General features: G+C 43.1%; 1 protein-coding gene across 1 annotated transcript in view; it reads left to right on the top strand.

Annotated features, from left to right (window-relative positions):
- Positions 1 to 214: 214 nt before the first annotated feature.
- Positions 215 to 6,000, top strand: part of ALDH6A1 (aldehyde dehydrogenase 6 family member A1) — a 287,758-nt gene continuing 281,972 nt past the window's right edge. The window contains exon 1 of the mRNA XM_063117855.1: positions 215 to 218. The gene's annotated coding sequence lies outside the window, so the exon portion shown is untranslated. The remainder of the gene's footprint in view (positions 219 to 6,000) is intronic.

Here is a 6,000-nt window from a genome sequence, read left to right as displayed (position 1 = left end):
AATTCCAAGTAAACATTTTAAGTAAATATTTCTGTGATTGCAAATTGAGTTTGTTAATTAATGTAAAAATAAGTAGTTAAACATAATTCAGCTTGCATATTTAATTGCATACAGGAAACCCACTGAGAATTTCTTTCTCTCTCTCACACACACACACACACACACACACACACACACACACACACACACTTTTGCAATGGCTTCTGAAGGGCCTGCCTCCTGTGATGTCACAAGAACACCACGCCCTGGGGCTCAGGTCTTGGCTCCAAAATCTCAAGAAATGGGATGCTGCTGATCTGGCAACCCGGGTCTTCAGCAAAACTCCTTCCTGACTTCACCAACTGAGTTGCTTAGTCTGGCTAGGAGGGTGACCTGTAAAGTCTCTGTTCCCAAATAATGACAATACAGGAAGCAATGCAAGGACTACATAGGCCTGATCAATTGTAAAATAGAGACATACTGCTTTGAGACAATAAGGATAGCTAGGAAAAGCAAGAGGAAATGATGCTGCAGCTGCTATTATTTGTGTCACTCGCATGTATTGTGTAAGGATCCAAAATCCCAGATGATAGAACACGACCACACTTTAATGGGCACAGTATGGGGAAAACTATTTAAAAACTTTTGACTGCAGCCCTTGAGCAACCTGCAGGCATCTGTCAGTGGATCAAATCATTAGAAAGTCAGTGTCCAAGCTTGGAAACAGCCTCACCTATTATTGTCTAGAGACATGATGCAGTTTAACCACACAAACAGCCTTCCCCAACCTGATTCCCCCTTCAGACCTGTTGTACTACAACTCACATCATCCCAGCTAGCATGGGAATTAAAACACATCTGGAAAGCACCAGGTTGGGGGTGTTATATTTTCCATAGAGAAGTGCAGAAGAGATGAAGAGCTCCATCAGACAAGCGTTTTATTGCACACTCATTACTGGGCACTCACAGATTTTTGCAGGTCCCTCTCACACTGTCATCTGCCTCCTCCGCATCTCCCACCCCTTCTAGCCTTCTTCACGCAACAAAAATACACCACAGTAAGTTTGACTTATTGCTAAAAGCCTCATCACACCTACCCATTTTCCCTCGAACTATCCCATAGCATAAGAAACCTGTAGTTGTAGTTCTGCTCCATCACACATCCGGGAGGGCTGGGCCAGGCTCCGTGGCGCTTGCTTGGGGCTGATGAGGGCAGCCCGGCGGCCCTGCTCCTCATCTTCCTGCTCTTGCTCTGACGCACACCCTGGGAGTGCTGGGCCTGCTGCATTGAACTCACTGGGATTGCAGAGCATAACGCTGCTGCGGGCTCCACATCACTAGCTTGGTTTCTTCTGAAATGAACACTGCTCTGCCCCACGTCATCCTTCCGCGTCCCCAGTAGCCACTTGGGGTATAAGAAGAGTTGCACTTTCCGCAATCTTATTTTCTTCACTATTTCGGGGGACAAAGCACAATCACAGCAGGGCACATCGGAGTACTTTGCCGTAATTGCAGATTATAGGGTAAGCGCCATGTGAGCCCATCGCATTGAACTCGCTGGGATTGCGGAGCATAACGCTGGTGTGATGAAGTTCTAAGGCAGAAGTTCCTGCTATCTCCTGGTGTGTGCAGGAGAAGCAGTTCGATCAAAATGGCCCAAGGAATAGGCCATGCGCATGTTGTTTCCTTCCTCTTTCAAAAGAGGAAGTAATGAGGGACAAACGCATGGGTGGAGAAGTGAGGGTAAGCAATCACGATTTTCCCTTGTGTGATGATGCTCGAAGACAGGCAGGAGTTTCCAACTTAGTACTTTATTCCTGCTAGTGCAGCTTCCTGGATGTAAGAACATGTTAGTGGTCACCCCAAATTGCCCAATGTTCTTTAGAATAGAGAAAGTTAACAAATATGAGAACATCAATCCTTATTCAAACTTGGGCATCAAATTCCCATACAAAAGCATGGTTCCCACTTAATTCCATACTTCACCCAGCGTAGTAGATAGATGGCACTTGATTTAAGCAGCATGGGTGCAAAGTGCCCTGGATTTCTGAAATGTTAATCTGTTATCCACCAATAACACACAACGTCTGGATTCAGTGCATTTCCATGTCAATACATCTTGGTTATGATGAGAGCAATTACCTACATGTGATGGTGGCAGACCCATATGATAGAACATGAGTCACCCATCATGGTAATCTTTCGCATCTGCCCACCCTGCTTTATACAAAGTTGGCATGACTTGCATCCTAACACATGGCTTAGTTCTCCAAAGTGTAAATTCAGTGGAACAATGTTAGCTTTGGGTCCTTCTGGGCTCCAGTCTGTACATAAAGCCTAGTTGGTCTCACAGAGAGAACATGTAAGGTTAAGGCAAGAGATGCCACCAAATTTGGTACAGTCAGGCCATGGGGCAAGAATCTATGTTACTATTTGCCAAGAGGTTCTGTGGTGGAGCTAAAAATGTGCACATCAGTATCATGTAAGATGGCAAATTCTCATTCTTTCCCCCCAAAAAGGTGTAGGTGCACAAATTATGCTTTAACATGAGCCAGTTCTGGGTGACAGTGTACAAGTTTTATGATGTCATCAAGACAGCAAAAACAACCTTTACTAATTTAAGCAGCCACCCATCTTTTGCCTGTGGTATTTTCTATTCAAATGGCATGAAACTTTCAGGCATTTTATTACCTTCTCAGGAATCAGACCTCCCAAATCTCAGGCAGACTGGGAAAAGGTTTCTCATTTTAGGGGCAATTAAAGAAGATGCATGTTCTATAAACTTCCCATTGCATTCAGTGGTAGACCAAGCTATTCTCCTCCTCCTTGTAGCAATCCCTGATAAAATGGCCTAGAACTGTTCCAGCCCAGACCTTTGTTTTGCACATAACACAGAAGCATGCAGGGCCCACACCAATAATTGCCAACACATGTACAAATAAATAAAAGGAAGTTAGGATGTATGCTTCAGGTATGTTTTGGGGTCCCTGAAGTTCAGATGAAGTATGCTTTCTTTAATGGCATCTAAAATTGGCACCTTTTTCCCTACCTGTCCCAAATTTGGTAGATCCATTGCTCTGGGAGGTGGTAATAGAAGGACGCCTCCAAATTTCATCCTATTTGGATGGAATATGCCAAAATTACAGAAGGCAGGAGATTGGCTGCTTAAATTGAGAAAGATTACTTCAGCCACAAACCTAAGCTGCAAATGAGAACTACTGTAGTTATTGTGTGAAAAATATAATCCATACATTCACCTTTCGGGGGGAAACAGAATGAGATTTTGCCACTTTACCCAATCCCAATTTGTAGCCAAGCCCATGGACTTTGTGGCAGTGATTGGTTAAGCAGCCCTGATGCCACAGATAGGCTGACCAGCAGCAAATGGAGGTTTTAGGACAGGCAAGCCGGATTCTGGTTGTTGCAGAAATAGAGTAGACAGGTGACAGAGCAGCCTTCCCTGACCTGGTGCCTCCAAGATATAGTAGACCACAATGCCCATCATCCCCAGCCAGGATGGACATGGGAATTGTAGTCCTGGAGGGTGCCAGTTTGGGAATGCTGTGATAAAGTATTTAGGGAATGGTCATTTTTAGGATAGTCACAGGAAACTGCAGAACATACGAAGGGGGAGCAGCAGTGCCAAGAGAAATGGAGGTCCTAGAAGAGGAAGAGTAGAACACAAACGAGAGAAGGAGGAAAATGAAGGGGCCAGTCATGATCAGCAGCAATTATGGCCTCTAGTCTGGCAGTAAAATATCTAGTGAATAGTTAAATATTTCCTTCCAAAATTCAAAGTTTTACTTACACTTCAATCTGGAAATAGAGGCCACTATTTTGTAATGTGCTTTGGAAAGCGAATAAAGTATTATCTCCTGTTATCTGCATTACCTGTATTCAGAGTCTGTCAGTCCTGTTCAGCCCAGACTTACTCATACGTGCATTATTCCTGTGGGACCTACTTTTAAAATCAAGTATGCTTAGGATTGCAACTTCTGTTATATTTGCAAACCTGTCAGCATTTAAAATCTAAATGGTAGATTTATGCCCCTCCATTTGACCAAAACATCTTGTCAAAAGTAAAGTGAGTAAAAGTAGGTCAAGCCTTTCGGTGTGTGGATGCCTTCATGTCACATTTCTAAACACATTGGGTTTTTTTTTTTTAAAAAAAAAAAATTACAATTAAGGGGTATCCAGATCAGCACTTGTCACATTTTGTTTACGTTTCAGCCTTCAATGTCCCAGAATGAACCCTGTAAATATTCATTCCCCCCCCCCTCCAGATTACTGGAAGAAAAGGTAGAAAGTCATCAAGACCAGATTGTAAAGTGGCTGAACTCCGATCATGGTGTTTTTGCAGGTTTTTGCTTCTGTTCATTTCTTTTAAGAGGTGAAGAACAACAAATCTAGATGAACGGATGCAGAGGTGTGCAGTCGTGCAAATTCACAGGAAAGAAAGGAAGAACGAAAGCAAGGGAGAGAGGTAGTAGAGTTCTGTCCAGACCAATCACAACGAAAGCTTTTAATACCATTATTTTTTGATGAAGCTCACACATGTGGCTAGTTATATAGAGTAGCCTCCATGTTGTTTTAATCTCTGGTGTCAACTATGCTCCAGGGATAATACACGAGGTAAACCTCAGTTCTGTCTGTGAAGATTATCTTGCTTATATTACTGAAGTGCTTCCTTCCTCTTAATAAGCAAAGGGGATTCTTGAGCTTTGCAATGATTTGGCAACTCAACCTTTGTAGAGTCTGTTTTGTGCCTCGTAAGTGTCAACGAGATTGTACCACATTAGCTAAACTGCTTCAGAACAATCCAAGTCAGATCCAATAGTAGTAGACTAGTAGCGTATCCCTTATTACGGTCTTTAATCAAGACTTTCAGACTCCATATTTACAGAACACAGAGGGATGACATAGTTTCAAGTTAGCAGCTCCAAAATTGTATCAAGGTCACAGAGGAAACTTGTTTTGTTGCCCATAGTCCATCCTTTTGTGCTGGCCACACTAAGTAAGTGTTTATAGGGCCTGAACTCAGAAGCCTGCTGTGGTGTGAAACACAGAGCCCAGAAATTTGGCCTTTGACCTCGCACTGCCTCTAACGCACACAAGGAAGAGGGAGTGGTAGGGTGGCCATCTGTCCTACTTACAGAAAACACACATTCCTGTGTTTGAAGGGCTGTCAAAGAGCAATCCTCTCTTTCAAGACATCCTCTGTTTGAAGAGCTGTCCTGTCCAAGTCTGATTTAAAGGTAAAGAACAGTAAGAAGGCAGGGCAGGGAGGGGCCTTGAAGGTGTCCTTCAATTGGTAGTGCCTGATCTGCTCACTTGGTCACAGTATTTCTCATTAAGGTGAGATGTTTTGTATTTCTGTTTAAATTTCTACATTCACATCTGTACATGTGTAAGTTTTGTACAGATGCTGTCCTCTTCTGGGGCAATGCATTTCTCTTTTTTGAGATGTGCAAATGCCTAGAGTGAATTTGCCCAAGCAAATAAAGCCTCTGAAAGCTAACGCACAAGACAGCTGGGATCTTGCAGCTTGCATCAAGATACCTGGTCCCTTCCAAAAACACAGGAACAGGATCTTTCATCAAGCTGAACAGACAAAAGCCTCAAACCCTGCAAAAAAAATAATACAAACTACACACCTCACTCCAGTTCACATCCTACTCACTTTCACAGACAGCAGAAATATTAAGGGTAAAGAACAAAGAAAGGCAGAGCACAGGCAAGTTTCACCCAGCTGGCCTAGCAGAAGACACAAACCTGGTTCAAATCCAACCTTGGCCACAGCTTTGCAGCAGGCCGTTAGGCAGCCTTCCATTCCATTATAAACACTTGAAGAATGTTGCCCTACCTCCACAGGCTGTTTTTAAAAGGTCTCAGATGACTAGGAAACCTTGCTAAAACTTATCTACCCAAACCTCTACATGAGCTGTAAATAATGCAGCAAATTCAGAATAGGCATCAGAAAACAAAATTACTAACTTAGGCTCCAATCTTACTCTTATTTTG

The sequence above is a fragment of the Elgaria multicarinata genome, chromosome 2 (assembly GCF_023053635.1).
Source record: "Elgaria multicarinata webbii isolate HBS135686 ecotype San Diego chromosome 2, rElgMul1.1.pri, whole genome shotgun sequence".
In the NCBI taxonomy this organism is placed as follows: domain Eukaryota; kingdom Metazoa; phylum Chordata; class Lepidosauria; order Squamata; family Anguidae; genus Elgaria; species Elgaria multicarinata.
This window is presented reverse-complemented; position numbering and strand designations above follow the sequence as displayed.